Source organism: Poecilia reticulata, unplaced genomic scaffold (genome assembly GCF_904066995.2).
Source record: "Poecilia reticulata unplaced genomic scaffold, P_reticulata-male-v2 Scaffold_171, whole genome shotgun sequence".
Lineage (NCBI taxonomy): Eukaryota > Metazoa > Chordata > Actinopteri > Cyprinodontiformes > Poeciliidae > Poecilia > Poecilia reticulata.
This window is the reverse complement of record NW_027675269.1, coordinates 1-16,474: the sequence shown is the minus strand read 5'-3', so window position 1 is coordinate 16,474 and position 16,474 is coordinate 1. Positions and strand designations below refer to the sequence as shown.

Here is a 16,474-nt window from a genome sequence, read left to right as displayed (position 1 = left end):
GCCAAATGCCAGGAACAGAGAAACCCCCATTGGTGGGATCCTTCACCCACCAGGATCTCACAATGTGGAAACACTGTCACAAAAATTGACACCTCTAGCCGACATATGGGAGGGAAAGACCATAGGCTGCCCCGAGCCGCAACCTTTGACATTACTGAAGGCAATCACGGCCCAGTAATGCAGAATATCCCTAAAAACAGCTCTCGTTGATTGTCGACACTATGGACCCAGTGTCTACCAGACAAATCACAGAGATACCGCCCATAATAACCTCAGACTCTACGAGATGCCAACAACTTTGACGCGGCCACCAGTTGCGAGCCTGCTATTTCCCCACCTGAGCTGTAACCCAACAGCTCAGTGAGTGCTAATTTTCCCTTGAACACCCACAGAAATTGACACCTCTAGCCAACATATGGGGGGAAAAGACCATTGGCTGCCCCGAGCCGCAACCATTGGCATTACTGAAGGCAATCACGGCCCAGTAATGCAAAATATCCCTAGAAACAGCTCTCGTTGATTGTCGACACTATGGACCCAGTGTCTACCAAACAAATCACAGAGATACCGCCCATAATAACCTCAGACTCTACGAGATGCCAACAATTTTGACGCAGCTGCTAGTTGCAAGCCTGCCATTTCCCCACCTGAGCTGTAACCCAACAGCTCAGGGAGTACTAGTTTTCCCTTGAACAACATTAGCTTTGTCATTCCTCCCTGTACTGGTGTGGTACCTTATTTCCTCTCTGGCCTCCCCCTCTAAGTAATCGAAGAGAAAGAAAGCCTCGTCTACCACTGACAATTGGCGGGCCCGAACACACAATTGGGCCTCATCAATCCACTCACTGATCCCAGCGCCAGTCCTACCACCGAACACGGGGCGCCGTCGTTCCCCGGGCACAGCCACCAACCGCTCAGCAACCACAGCGCCAGCAGGCATGACACCACCGGCCACAGCCGGGGAAGCAGAGGCGCCCGGCAAACCCCCAGCCGCCGCCTCCTGCCGACCCACTCCATCCACTGGCCGCTGTGCCACCTCCATGCCTGCAGGGGAAGACTACCAAAAGAAAAGGAAAAAAACAGAAACAGGAAAAAAAAATAAATCTTGAGACCACAGGTAAGTTTTCCTTTGGGTAGCTACTGCTGCTTTGTCTTACCACACCATACATGAATAAAACCACAAAAATTTAAAACCTGAAACACGCATACAAAACCCCCCCAAAAAAATCTGTGTTCAATGGTGAATCCTGCCAACAACGCCAAATGTGACCAGCAGGTGGAGATATTTCTAAAAAAGTAACAAGACACACCAGAACACAGATTTAACAGTGTACAATACTTTATTAAACAATTTTCTAAAAGTTCTTTTTAAAACACTTCTTTTAAAATCCAAGGCATCGGGCTCACTACTTGGTCGCCGGAACCAAAGAAAAAGGGAACACACAAGTAGTGACAGACAAGATGAGGTTGTTCCAAGAAACAAGCAAACCATGCAAATGCAACAAAATAAAGCAAGAAAACAAAAGAACATGCAACACAAAGAAACAGCACTCAACAGAAACAAATGAATACTTCAACAAACGGTAAAAGAAAATACTTCAAATGATGGAACAAGTTGTCGTCGTCTCTCCAAGTGCCTTTCTATGGGGGCCAGAGGAGTAATGCCCCGCCCACCAGCCTGCCCAATCCACAACAGGCTCAGCGGAGAGCGGCCAGAACAAACAGTGATAAGACAAAGCAGCAGAGCGTCCAAAGCACTGCAGCTCCCAACACTCAGTTGCCTGAAACAGAAACCCATTAATGCTAAGTACAAAATAAAATAATCCAGAACTAAATGGCAGGTAGCTTACCCAGGGATGGAGACACAGCCTACACCAGGAGGGAGCAGATCAGCAGACGAGGGCTAGACAGAAGCCACACACCACCACAACCTCCAGCCGCGGCCGGCAACGCCAGCAGAGCCGCACTGCGGAAACGCACGACAGGTGTAGCACCCAAAACCAACCACGATCCCAGCCCCGGATAGCAGAAAAATGGCACTTACAACATCAGATGAGCTCATCAAACACCGCCAACATGTAGCCGCCAATTGTGCAGACAGTGGAGGAAACAAGGGCACACTGCAAAAAGTCCCTTTCAAAAACAAGAAAAAAAGTACAAAAATAAGGTTCAATTTCTTAAATAAGAAAAATTATCTGCCAACAGAACAAGAAAATTTATCTTGTCAAGATTTTCTAAAACAAGAAAAAATATCTAACCAAGATAAACCTACAATATCTTAAATTAGTGTATTTTTACTTAAAACAAGCCAATTTTACTTATACGAGTAAGATATATTAACTTATTTTAAGAAAAATTATCTCAAGTAAAGAAAATGTTACTCGACACTGAATTTCTTGAAATAGCGTAAAATTTCTTATTTGAAGAAAATGTTCTATGTATTAAGAAAATAAATCTCATATATTCTAGTTATATTAGTAAAATTGGCTTGTTTTAAGTACAAATACACTAATTTTAAGATATTGTAGGTTTATCTTGGTCAGATATTTTTTCTTGTTTTAGAAAATCTTGACGAGATAAATTTTCTTGTTCTGTTGGCAGATAATTTTTCTTATTTTAAGAAAATTATACCCTATTTTTGTACTTCTTTTTCTTGTTTTTGAAAGGGGACTTTTTGCAGTGATAAACCTAAATCTAGTTTATTTTTATTGTTGCATAGGATTAAAATATATATTTTGTCATAGCCTTACTCAAGGTTCTTATGCTAAGACAAAAATACAAAAATTGATCCTGTGAATACTGGAACAAGAGATGTTATTGGCTTGCTGAAATGAAGACATGAGTTCAATTACTTTTAACATATTTATTACGTTTAAGTTTCACATAAGCACAATAAAACATGACTACTGGTCAGAATAAAGTCTGGATGGGCATCTGATTCTGAAACAATCCTGTAAAATGACAGAACAATGAAGATCTGACACATCTGCCGCACTCATAAGATGCCCTAAGAGTCAAGCAAACCAAATTGTCCAAAGCAAAAAAAAATCTTGGAACTTCTTCCAATAAGCCATAGCCTTTTATATGTGGAAGTCTTGCCTCAGTTACAGACGCTGTTCTCAAGACATCTGTCAGCAGCACAGAGAGGAGTGGCCACACACACGGATGCTGAAAGGTGTAGTAGCTGTGATGTCCTCCTTTCAGAAGATCAGGGCAGGCATGGTTCCAATGGCCAGTAGAAAGTTGGTTTCACGATCACCACAGAGCTGAAAAGTGGTCTTGATTGAAGTTGTTGGGTCATCTGCTAATGGGAGCACAGACAGAAAACAATCACAAAACAACCACGTTTTAGGGACTAATCAGTGTAATGATGAATCAGTATCATAAATTTCTTACCTCAAGAATGTGAAGGATGCCGTCACTTGCATTTCCCAAAGTTTCTTGTAGATGGTGCAATACGTGATTGGAGACGTGTCTGGCATAGGCTTCACCATGGCAACAGTTTGGTTTACTTGAAAAATAAAACAAGTCTTATTTTAGTTCATGTGCTCAATTACAATATTACATGAATTCAAGATGGCAAGAAAGTTATTTTAATTAAATCAAACAAGGACTACTTAAATTCACTAATTAAAAATAGTGTTTAAAATATCCTGGTAACAGTGTGGAATATCTAACCTTGTAGACTCATTGCATTTAAGTTTTTTAATTACAGCACATAAAACACCCTCAAAGTTAGTGAAATACTAGGCGGAATTACCCTTTAACCATTTCCCGAATCAGAAGCTAGGAATGAGAAGCCACCTTAGCCATGTTAAAAAACGGAAGCTACCATGAACCCGTGTCGATATTATTTTTAAGCCACAGCTATTGTGGTTAATAACTGTTCAAAGCTCATATTCACAAGAGCGGCTCTTTAACCGCGGATGAAAATTGGCATATCACGACATGCTAACTAGCTTCAGTTAGCTTATCTTAGAAAGACAGACAACTTTAAACTTACCTCTGAGTACAGCAGCTGTAGGGTCTATACACGTAAAATGTCCTCCATCTTCATCCATGTCCAACCGAGATTAGAAATTTGCCAAAAGAAAATCTTATAAAAGTACAGTAGATAAAAGCTTAGTTAGGCTGTTACAACTGAATTAACCGTTAATGAGGGCAGTTAAATGATCTCTGGCGTTGCCGTTAGTGATGTGCGGATTGATACTGAAATATCGATTCTTTCGATACCAGAACTTAATTCTTTAAAATCTATTTTCAGATCCAAGGATCAATACTTTCAACACTTTAGTAATTTGAGATAATGTAGATTACCAAGAGCAAGTTAGAAAGTAACAAAATTATTGAGATCTTGCCTAAATGAAACGTTGTTAATGGGAACTACTTTTTCTTCCGCCTGGTAAGTATGTAATGTGTAAGGACGTAATGCCCAAGCGCAGCGTGCTGCTGACGCTCACTCACTCAGAAATGGACATGTTGACAGATTATAAAAAAAAGTGACACGGAGCTATTTCAGCTGCCATTTTATAGTAGTTTTAATAATTAAACAATGATGTACACTGCTAAAAAAAAATAAAGGGAACACTTAGACACTTAAGTGAACACGTTCCCTTTATTTTTTTGAGCAGTCTATTTAGTAGGGTTATTACTTTACTAATTTTGTTTTTTTTAGTTTGCAACTCCATTTTCACATGTTTTGTATATTTCTGCTGAGTTAAATAGCTTATAGTAAACGAGATTGTTCTCAATATACTTCTGAGTTTAAAATGAGTGCATCAGAGTGCATTGTGTTCTTTTTATGAAGCCAAGATATGGATTACATTTATTTTTTATTTAATTAAGAAACAAACTAACTGTCTTTGCACAAGTATGGGATCTGTATTGCCAATACCAGCTTAAAGTTTACTCGGTATTGGATCGGAAAGAAAATCTGTTGTATCGAACATTAATACTATCTCACTGACATTTTGGGCGCTTTCCCATTTGGATTGTATGATGTCATAAAAGGGGTTACAAACATGATGAATAAAATATTGTTCAAACTAATATTAGTAACTTATATTTCAAATTCTTACTTTATAAACCAAAAGTTAAAATATTTATCATGACATTGAGCTAATCAATATTGTTGATTCTAATCTCATTGTGTGGAATACCAGCCATTTCAAATCACACATCAATAGAAATTTCATGACATGTCAGTAAGAGGTCCCACATCTTGCATCAAGAAGATCAGATTAAGGTCCACAGCAGACGGAAACATGCCAAGAATTATCTTGATATATAAACTGATATTGTCTCTGAAATTGTTGTGTTAAATGTCAACCGTTTAAATATTAAATTATAATTTCCAGTACACTCTGCCAACTTATACAAGAATATAAGTTCATGTTTTTTTTTTCATTGACAATAACACAAAGGATTCTATTTGGACACAGTCTGTTTTAATTATCTGAATACATTTCATTAAGTATGTGATTTCGCTTTCTGTGCTTGAAATAAGAAATTTTTACTTATATAAAATAAGTTCTAGACTTGAAGTTTGATAGGTAAATATTGATATTCTAGATTCTAGCACATATTTACTCATAATAAGTAATATTTTCTTAATATTAAGCTTTTATATCTTACTGAGATAATTAAGTACAAAAACACTTAAAATAAGAAAAATATTCTAACATAAATCCCTCTTGGTGAGAAAAATTATCTTGTCAGAAAGAAAACAAGAAAAATCTCCTTAATTTAAGATATTTAATCTTACTAAGATTTTAGTTTTTGCAGTGCACCCACACTTCGCAGCGACTTTCCCAGCTTTAAAAGCATCTGCACCAGCCACCAATCAGTGGCGCGCCTCTGGCCACACTCGACGCAAAGCGTGGGGCAGGGTGAAACACCATCCCACCACATTCGGGATTATTTAAATTTATTGATCAGGGTTTTCATGCAAGAAAAAGAACAAGGAAGAAAGCAAAGGTAAAAAGAGATGGAATCAGAAACCCCCTTCTCCTCTGGAAGACCTCCATCTTCTCTCAAAGGATATAGAAACCTTTAAGTTGTTTGTATGTATGTAGAAGCATAGTTTGGTCAGATATGCTGGATACCTTTAGTTCAATCCAGCGCTGTGAAGCTTAATTATTCACATTATCACAGGAGTCATCTCTACACACAGTGCTTATGTAATGGCTAGGTATAAATTGTGAAAATACCTCCTATGACCATAACTACCCCACCATGGAAAAGGAAATTATCAATTGAAGTGTCCTAATCAATATCCATCAACTATTTAGGTTATCTTTAGTGCCACAACTGTCAATTATTGATAGATCTCAAAGTAGTTTACAAATGTGATGAAACTTTTCCCTGAACATCTTATAACATAACTGTCATAAAATCTCTTCTCCTGATTCCTCCTTCAATTCAACACTATGCTACTCATTTAGAATATAATATGTCCATTTATTTATTAAAGGCCATATAAGGAATTTGTCTTAAAAGTTGTACTTCAGCCTGTCAGCAGTTTGTTTCCTATTAGATCGCATACAGGTCTTATGTCAAGCCCATTGATTTAATTTTAACTGGTTCGTGATTTGGAATTAAATAAGATTGTTGCAGTTTTATTCTACATTTGACTCTTTTACATAGTCTCTAACTTTCAGTTGTCATGGTAGATTTTATGCCATAGGTAAAAGAAGCTTTAACTTAAGTTTACTTCTTAAATTTCAACCTAGTCTCTCAGCAAGCTTGTTGAATTTCGTTCCTCTGTGAAATGTTTTGCCTCCCCAGCTTAGAAAATGTTAACCCTTCTTAAACTCTCTGGATTTGCTTTTGTGCTGAAAAGGTGCTTGTGAATTAAAATTACATTACCTTGAGAACTTTAAATTAATTCCACTAGAGTAATCTTACCTAATTGCCAACCCATTTACTAAAAATTCTTCTATTTGAAGAAGAACTGTCATAATATTAAATGTACACTGTGTGTTAGAAGTGACTCCAACGTTTGTTCGGTCCAATAGCATAGGTTCAATAGCAAACATCAGGAGAGATCTGTTCTAGGACCCTGCAGTTCAGATGACCTAAATCAAGAATTAACATTATCCATATTTCACTTTGTGTTTCATCATACCGTCTCTCCAGATTTCACTCCTCCTGTTTTGGAGATATTTAGGTGTCTTCCATCAGGAGAAGGTGGCTAGAATAGGACAGATTTACAGCTTCTAAAAGTACAGATCTAAAAGCAGAAACAATTAATGCTTTTGATTAGACAAAGCATGCAATCAAACCCTGGTCCTGTCTTCACTCTGTTATACTAAGGCTGAATCTGTTGTCCTGGTCAGAATATTAAACATTTCTTCTCCATAATGTAATGCTGACAAAATGTTTGTAATTGACAATATAGCAAAATCAGATTGATGCCAGATACAACTTATCCATAGTGACAGAAACAATTTATGACCAATCAAACAGAAACCCATAATATTTTAACCTTAGAGTCAAATTTCAAGTTCTCTACATGAGTTCAAATAAAAATACAGAGAGAAAAATGAACTGAAGTGTACATTCCGTCTGTTGATGAAAGGGTACAAATGAAACACCTACTGCAGAGCTCAAATAAATTTATGAATTTTCAAACCAATTTCCGATTTATGTGTCTCAGCATTGTTTTGAGTATGATGTTTATGTAGTATTGCCATATTGAAGACTGAATATAGCTGGGTTTCTACCAATTGTTTTGTCTCTACCATCAACTGTTTAATGTAAAAACCCTATGGAGACACCGTTCCTAGAATTAAATATATTTTGGTCTAACCTTTAGCCTGCTGACCCCCCTTGAAAGTAATCCTGGCTCTAAGATAGGAACTTCATCCTTGTTAGGTTCACTTGAGCTTTTAATTATCTGACTCCTTTACTATCCAGTTATTTCTCCATTCTTTTTCTTTCACTCCTAAAGGAACAATATCTGTCTCCTGTTTAGCAGAGTATAGTGTTATAAATTATTTTATCATGGGAGAACTCATGACCTTCAATTGACGGAATATGTTAGTTTAGTTTAGAACAATTTAGATAAAGTGTTAACCAGCAACCTTAGTTGGGAGAAAAAAATATTAGAATAAAAATAGCATTTATGCTAACTTGTAAAATTGATTTAATTTCCTTTCAATAATTATTTTTAATTCATTTCTATCGTTGGAATGATCAAAGTGATAATCTATTAGATTAACTTCCAGATTGCCAAATTAAGGTTAAGGAAGGTTCAGAGGTAGTAATGAAGACTTATGTAATTAATTGGTCATCTTATGATCTTCCTGATGGACAGTCTGTTGGCCTTGGTTGCATGATGGTTCTGTGCTGCTGCTCCTTTGTCCAAGGCTGTCGTCAACCAGTGGAGACCGTTTCCTGTGCTCAGCCGTTGTTGTTGCTGGCCTGAGCATCACTCCTTGAGCAGGCGTTGTGCCAGTGCTCCATGGTCCACGCAGGTTTCTGCTGTGGAGAGGAGTTTGGTTCTCCATGTTAACATGCTGTGAGGAGCCAACGTCACCAGTCAGCAGCTTTATAGGCACTTTTCCTCCAGTGCAAAGTTGTCAAAGTTGCCATATGCAACTCTATCATGGCCAACAGTTCCATCTCTTAGTGAGTAATATTGTAACTATTTGAGTTGTTGTATTCCACCTGTGATCAATTAATTGTTTTATTAAATTTTATTCACTGCCACACTTAATTTTGATCAATTATAATTGTTGCTTTGTCCGTGTCTTAATGTTCCAACTGCAGAAGTCTCCATAACAAAACAATTCACCCCCATATTAACTATAATTTAAAAAGCAGTAAGTAGTTTATTACAGAAAGTCTTATTTTCTATCCAGAATATGTTTTCCATAACCTATTATTAGCTATTATTGCACTGATTATGTTGGTGCTGAAATACCATCTAAGGGGTTGTTTTTGCGAAAGGACTCTTGGCAATTCTCCAGTTCAAACTGAACCAACCCCCTTCCCTCCAACTGTGCACAAAGTGCACAGATGGACTTGGAAGGAATGCGGTCTCGACGGATAGCATCAACAGTTGGTCTATTTGGTACTTCTGAGAAGGAGCAGATGACTAGGTCTGTTGAAATCATGAGGTCTTATGTCCTTATTTGGACTCGTATTAAAGGTCGGCCAACAAACGCTGTAGAAAAACAAGCTGAGAGTCTGTTGGCAGAAACAGCACCTTTTCCCTATTGGTTGAAAAAGACTGTTGAATTTGAGGCTTAGGACAGATTTTTTGGTATGTAAGATTTTATGTGTTGAACTGACAAAACTGATTCCGTGGGGGTAATAAATCTCTTGGCAGTCTATGGCCTAGCAGCAACAACTACGTCTCTGTGTATTATTTCCCTTACTTATATATTTGAGAGTAGCCACCCTTCAATTCCTCAATAATTCACTGTGTTTCCTGTGTATATTAATGAGTAATGGTAATCATGAGCAACAAATTCCTAATAGTGTATGCTGTTCCATTAACTAATTTCTACGTAATCAACAGTCATTTGCCAGTTAGTTGTTTTAAATTGTTGATTGTATTTCTTATAATTAAGAATCTATATTCCGATTCACTCAAACTGAATGGGTAGGTGAGGGCCCTGTTTTCCTTTGGATCACCCATGTTGCAGCTGGAGCTAAGCCCCCTTCCTGCTTTCTCTGCTTTTCTCTCTCTGCCTGAGCTGCGTCCTGTGTGCAGCTGCTGGCCTGTTGCCTCGTGTGACGTAGAGGCGCAGAGACTGAAACACAATTCATAAGACACATTACACTTTCACATGACAATTAACTCAACATAACAACACTTTCGACTCATCCAAAATGCGAAAATATAAATGTACACATTTGGGTCTCATGATCATAAATCTTAAAAATAAAATAATTCTCTTTGCTCAATATACAGCTCAATATACAACACATTCTTTCACATTTCATACGCTTTATGCCCATTTTCCCCAAAACCTTGATAATAATTATTGAAATAGGAAACAATTTAGATCCACACATTGACTCTGTCGACCCAGTACTCATATAGGTTTGAAATGATCAATTGCAGAATCTTAAAGGTGTGCTGCCAACCTGCTCTACAGTCCGGACTTTTGAGTACTGCGAAATCAGGCCTGTGTGGATGACTAAAGGCTTGAAACATATTTAAAATTGTAGTTTCATGTGGATCCGTCAAAGTGAAATTGTACCTCAGCAATATAACCAACTATACAGGTTTGTACAGATATTTGTAAGGGTATTTGTATTTGTAAGTGTAAGTGTGTACTTATGACAACAAATCAACACTTAGACAGACGACATGGAAACAATATCATAAATAATCTCGCTCACACTCATCCCACTGCTTCACATATAATCATGGTCGTGGCAGGGTGTGTGTGTGTGTGTGTGCGTGTGTGTGTGTGTGTGTGTGTGTGTGTGTGTGTGTGTGTGTGTAAGGTTATGGCACACGCTCCAGCAAGAGAGCGAGCAAAAATTCCAATCGTCGGCTGCTCTCAGGCTGCCTTATTTTTATTCCTGAGATGGAGACAGAGCGAGGCAGTGCATTTCTGTCTTAGTTTGTATATGCGTTGCCTGTCCTAACTATGCTCTGCTTAAGTTAACCCTTCATGGAGATAGTTGAGTCTCACAACCCGCTATTCATGCAGCCAAGCCAAAGCATGCACATGTCTACCATATTCATGCATCACACACTAACTGCAGGCGTTCACACACTCAACCTGTTCTGCTGATATATGTCAAGCGAAGCTCTTAGTGCTTAGAGTCAAAACATGCAAACTTAAACTGCCCCATCATATGCAGCCACATTTCATCAAACACTCATCCAGACATACATATTTTCATACATATATTCAATATACACCCATCACACACATATCCACATCATTCACATAGGCCTAATCTCACACACATCCACATAATTTAGTCTCATGGAAGTTTAATTCATTCCCTAATTTGTACGTGTACATTATTGAAAATTTTTCCTTTTTGAACAATTTATTAAATCATTACTTCAAGTTTTGTTTATTTGAGTTAACTCAGATATCTCAGATTCACTGCAGCTTAGGCCATTTATTCATTTATTTATTAATTATTTTTATTTCTCCCTTCCTTCCATTCTTCCCGGGGAACTAGTTAATATGAGCTCAATTTGTTAGCATGCTCGTTTATGAAGGTATATAAAATGTAGTTTGCTTGTGATCCAGCCACTGTCCAATTTTTGTGTGCACACATTTAATTAGATTAGAACTTAAATTAGCTAACAGAAATACTTAACTCCTCACCAAAATCTCAAACAAAAATTAAAGAACAATCACTGCAGTTTAACTCACAAAATAATCTATAAAACTCTAGTTTATTCACTTTAACTTCTCATTTCTCATTTTTCAACTTCAGGCCTACTCATTCTTACATGGAGGATTTTACAGCTTCTCTTCCACCAAACGGCTTTCGCTCTGTCATGAATGGAAAATAGGCTTTTTTTCACTCCATGGAGGGAAAAAAAAACACACACGCTTCTCCGCTACGGAAAACTCACCGTCTCTCTCTCCCGAGAGACACGATGGCCCTCACGCAGCAGAACAACGTCCCTCCTGGCCTCTTATTATTTCTGTAGCGCTTTTCACAGAGATCCCAATCTCTCTTCGCAGATTCAGCTGTCTTAATATTAAACTCACGTCCTCTTGCCGTACTTTTGAACTCATGGCTTCTTGCCATACTATTAACTCACGGCCTCCTGCCGTATCTAACAAATCGTGATATATTATTAATTAGTCAGCTCGCGAAAGTGCCTGCTCAGAAGAGCTGCACCAGGCTTGCTGATATGTGGTAACTTATAACGCGGAATAAAATTCCTAAATGTTACCATCGCCAAACGGGCGGTGCCAGACTGACTAAGGTGCTTATTTTTAGGTTGTCTGTGTTTCCAAAATGTACTAGATACCTATGAGTCTAACGTTTTGTGACAACCCCACCTTGCGCAAGGTTCTGTTGTCAATGAGCAGGAAAGAACTTCATTTCTTTTTTGCTCTTCAAACCGGCAGCAGACAGGAAACCGCTCTACAATTAATAAGTAAGAGATAAGAGATAAATTCTCACCTCTTTTGTGTCTGGGCCCGCGGTTCTGTTCTGCAGCCAGTCCGAAGAGTCACCTTCCATCCTCCCTAACTTGAATCGGCTCAATCGGCACGTCGGGTGTCACCACTTTATGGAGGAATTCAAAGGTGCTAAACTCATGAATTAAGAGACGATACACACTGCAAAAACTAAAATCTTAGTAAGATTAAATATCTTAAATTAAGGAGATTTTCTTGTTTTCTTTCTGACAAGATAATTTTCTCACCAAGAGGGATTTATGTTAGAATATTTTCTTATTTAAGTGTTTTGTACTTAATTATCTCAGTAAGATATAAAAGCTTAATATTAAGAAATATTACTTATATGAGTAAATATGTGCTAGAATCTAGAATATCAATATTTACCTATCAAACTTCAAGTCTAGAACTTATTTATATAAGTAAAAATTTCTTATTTCAAGCACAGAAAGCGAAATCACATACTTAATGAAATGTATTCAGATAATTAAAACAGACTGTGTCCAAATAGAATCCTTTGTGTTATTGTCAATGAAAAAAAAAACATGAACTTATATTCTTGTATAAGTTGGCAGAGTGTACTGGAAATTATAATTTAATATTTAAATGGTTGACATTTAACACAACATTTTCAGAGACAATATCAGTTTATATATCAAGATAATTCTTGGCATGTTTCCATCTGCTGTGGACCTTAAAGTGATCTTCTGATGCAAGATGTGGGACCTCTTACTGACTTGTCATGAAATGTCTATTGATGTGTGATTTGAAATGGCTAGTATTCCACACAATGAGATTAGAATCAACAATATTGATTAGCTCAATGTCATGATAAATATTTTAACTTTTGGTTATATTTCAAATTCTTACTTTATAAGTTACTAATATTAGTTTGAACAATATTTTATTCATCATGTTGTAACCCCTTTTATGACATCATACAATCCAAATGGGAAAGCGCCAAAAATGTCAGTGAGATAGTATTAATGTTCGATACAACAGATTTTCTTTCCGATCCAATACCGAGTAAAATTTAAGCTGGTATTGGCAATACAGATCCCATACTTTGTGCAAAGACAGTTAGTTTGTTTCTAATTAAATAAAAAATAAATGTAATCCATATCTTGGCTTCATAAAAGAACACAATGTACTCTGATGCACTCATTTAAACTCAGAAGTACATTGAGACAACAATCTTGTTTACTATAAGCTATTTTAACTCAGCAGAAATATACAAACATGTGAAAATGGAGTTGCAAACTAAAAAAAGAAAATTAGTAAAGTAATAACCCTACTAAATAGTCTGCTCAAAAAAATAAAGGGAACACTTAAGTGTTCACTTAAGTGTCTAAGTGTCCCTTTATTTTTTTTAGCAGTGTACATCATTGTTTAATTATTAAAACTACTATAAAATGGCAGCTGAAATAGCTCCATGTCACTTTTTTATAATCTGTCAACATGTCCATTTCTGAGTGAGTGAGCGTCAGCAGCACGCTGCGCTTGGGCATTACGTCCTTACACATTACATACTTACCAGGCGGAAGAAAAGTAGTTCCCATTAACAACGTTCATTTAGGCAAGATCTCAATAATTTGTTACTTTCTAACTTGCTCTTGTTAATCTACATTATCTCAATTACTAAAGTGTTGAAAGTATTGATCCTTGGATCTGACAATAGATTTTAAAGAATTAAGTTCTGGTATCGAAAGAATCGATATTTCAGTATCAATCCGCACATCACTAACGGCAACGCCAGAGATCATTTAACTGCCCTCATTAACGGTTAATTCAGTTGTAACAGCCTAATAAGCTTTTATCTACTGTACTTTATAAGATTTTCTTTTGGCAAATTTTCTAATCTCGGTTGGACATGGATGAAGATGGAGGACTTTTTTACGTGTATGACCCTACAGGTGCTGTACTCAGAGGTAAGTTTAAAGTTGTCTGTCTTTCTAAGATAAGCTAACTGAAGCTAGTTAGCATGTCTCGTGATATGCCAATTTTCATCCGCGGTTAAAGAGCCGCTCTTATAATATGAGCTTTGAACAGTTATTAACCACAATAGCTGTGGCTTAAAATAATATCGACACGAGTTCTTGGTAGCTTCCGTTTTTAACATAGCTAAGGTGGCTTTTCATATAGCTTCTGATTCGGGAAATGGTTAAAGGGCAATTCCGCCTAGTATTTCATTAACTTTGAGGGTGTTTTATGTGCTGTAATTTAAAAACTTAAATGCAATGAGTCTACAAGGTTAGATATTCCACACTGTTACCAGGATATTTAAACACTATTTTTAATTAGTGAATTAAGTAGTCCTTGTTTGATTTAATTAAAATAACTTTCTTGCCATCTTGAATTCATGTAATATTGTAATTGAGCACATGAACTAAAATAAGACTTGTTTTATTTTTCAAGTAAACCAAACTGTTGCCATGGTGAAGCCTATGCCAGACACATCGTCAATCACGTATTGCACCATCTACAAGAAACTTTGGGAAATGCAAGTGACGGCGTCCTTCACATTCTTGAGGTAAGAAATTTATGATACTGATTCATCATGACACTGATTAGACCCTAAAACGTGGTTTGTTTTATTTTACTAATACAAATAGAATATATGAGATTTATTTTCTTAATACATAGATATTTTTCTTCAAATAAGAAAATTTTACGCTATTTCAAGAAATTCAGTGTCGAGTAACATTTCTTTACTTGAGATAATTTTTCTTAAATAAGATAATATATCTTACTCGTATAAGTAAAATTGGCTTGTTTTAAGTAAAAATACACTAATTTTAAGATATTGTAGGTTTATCTTGGTTAGATATTTTTTCTTGTTTTAGAAATCTTGACAAGATAAATTTTCTTGTTCTGTTGGCAGATAATTTTCTTATTTTAAGAAAATTGTACCTTATTTTGTACTTTTTTTTCTGTTTTTGAAAGGGGACTTTTGCAGTGCACAACTCCATTCTCTCCGCTCACTGACAACCAGGAAGACATTTAATGCACATCTGCGGAATCACATATTACATTTTCATCATCTCATTTCATCGTCTCAGAATCCAAAATGTCTTGTCTTCGCTTCTGGCTTCAAGCATTTATACCGCTTTCAGTCTGCTGTGTGTATTGGAAACCATCTGACCAATAGCGTTCTGAATCTTGCTTCTGGCTCTGTTTACATTGAGTGTCTGTTGGAAGTTCCGAGAATTCTGGGCTGACCTCGTGGAAGTTAAATCTGCTCCCTCAGAGGACCATAGTCAGATTGTTGTTCTTATCTGTCCAAACAGAGACTCTGGCTGAGTCCCTTGCCTGCCAGGATGTCTCGTACAACACCTTATTTGGTGTGAACCAGCACAACATAACACATTCCTTTCAGTAAAACATATCTTAATGTGAATTAACACAACTTTAAGTAATAACATAATTATATTCCTCACAGGCTCCAAGAGACTTTGTTGTAGGTCTTGACAATATACACAAGTGTACTAAGTTCATAATTCTAGGTTAAAGAATGGCTTGGGGCTGATTATTAAAATCTCAAGTGGGCGCTGTTGAGACACTAGGCCACGCCCACAAAATTACACTGGATTCCTGTCGAGGGGCCAACAAGGATCAAACCTAGTGAGTTGGTGCAACTGGCTTTAAACAGGAATTCAAGGCCAAACGTAAGTTTGGTGATTTTTGAATATGATAAGCCCCCAAAAAGCCAATTTATTTACGTTAGAATCATAATATAATAATAAACAGCACGATTACAATAGGCCTTCGCAGCGCTTAGCTGCTCGGGCCTAATAATTACAGCACGAAAACAATAGGCCTCGCAGCGCTTAGCTGCTCGGGCCTAATAATAATTTACAGCACAATTACAATAGGCCTTCGCAGCGCTACTGCTCGGCCTAATAACAGCACGATTACAATAGGCCTCGCAGCGCTAGCTGCTCGGGCCTAATAATAATTTACAGCACGATTACAATAGGCCTCGCAGCGCTTAGCTGCTCGGGCCTAATTAAAGCTCCGCGGAGCCTCAAGCGGCCCGAGCAGCCAAGCGCCGCTCGGCCTATAGCCACCGCGGGGACCCAGCACCGCCGCCCACTGCAACCGCATACCTTCGCACAGTTGAGGCGCGCCTCCGCCAGGCAGTTCACATCGTTCACTTCGGCTTTGTTCCCTGAGGACACACCACAAATTTCGTGCAGATCGGTCGATGTAGAGAGGAGATATTGATAATGGGATAATCTAGGGGCGCTGTAGAGTAAACTCACAATTGAAATCCGTTGGGCTCTTTAGCATTTAGCACAGCTCAAACGTATCCAGTTTGGTGCCAATCGGAAGATGCGTGTGTGATCAGAGACAGT

The 16,474-nt window shown here is 37.5% G+C and overlaps 1 long non-coding RNA gene across 2 annotated transcripts; it reads right to left on the bottom strand.

Annotated features, from left to right (window-relative positions):
* Positions 1-2,848: 2,848 nt before the first annotated feature.
* LOC145550797 (uncharacterized) lies at positions 2,849-4,035 on the bottom strand. 2 transcript variants are annotated; one of them, XR_014086573.1, is made up of 2 exons: positions 3,397-4,035; positions 2,849-3,304 (listed from the first exon to the last, which is right to left on the bottom strand). It is a non-coding gene; the product is annotated as an uncharacterized LOC145550797 (long non-coding RNA). The 2 variants fall into 2 exon arrangements; XR_014086574.1 differs by having other exon boundaries at positions 2,849-3,301.
* Between the last annotated feature and the right edge of the window lie 12,439 nt (positions 4,036-16,474).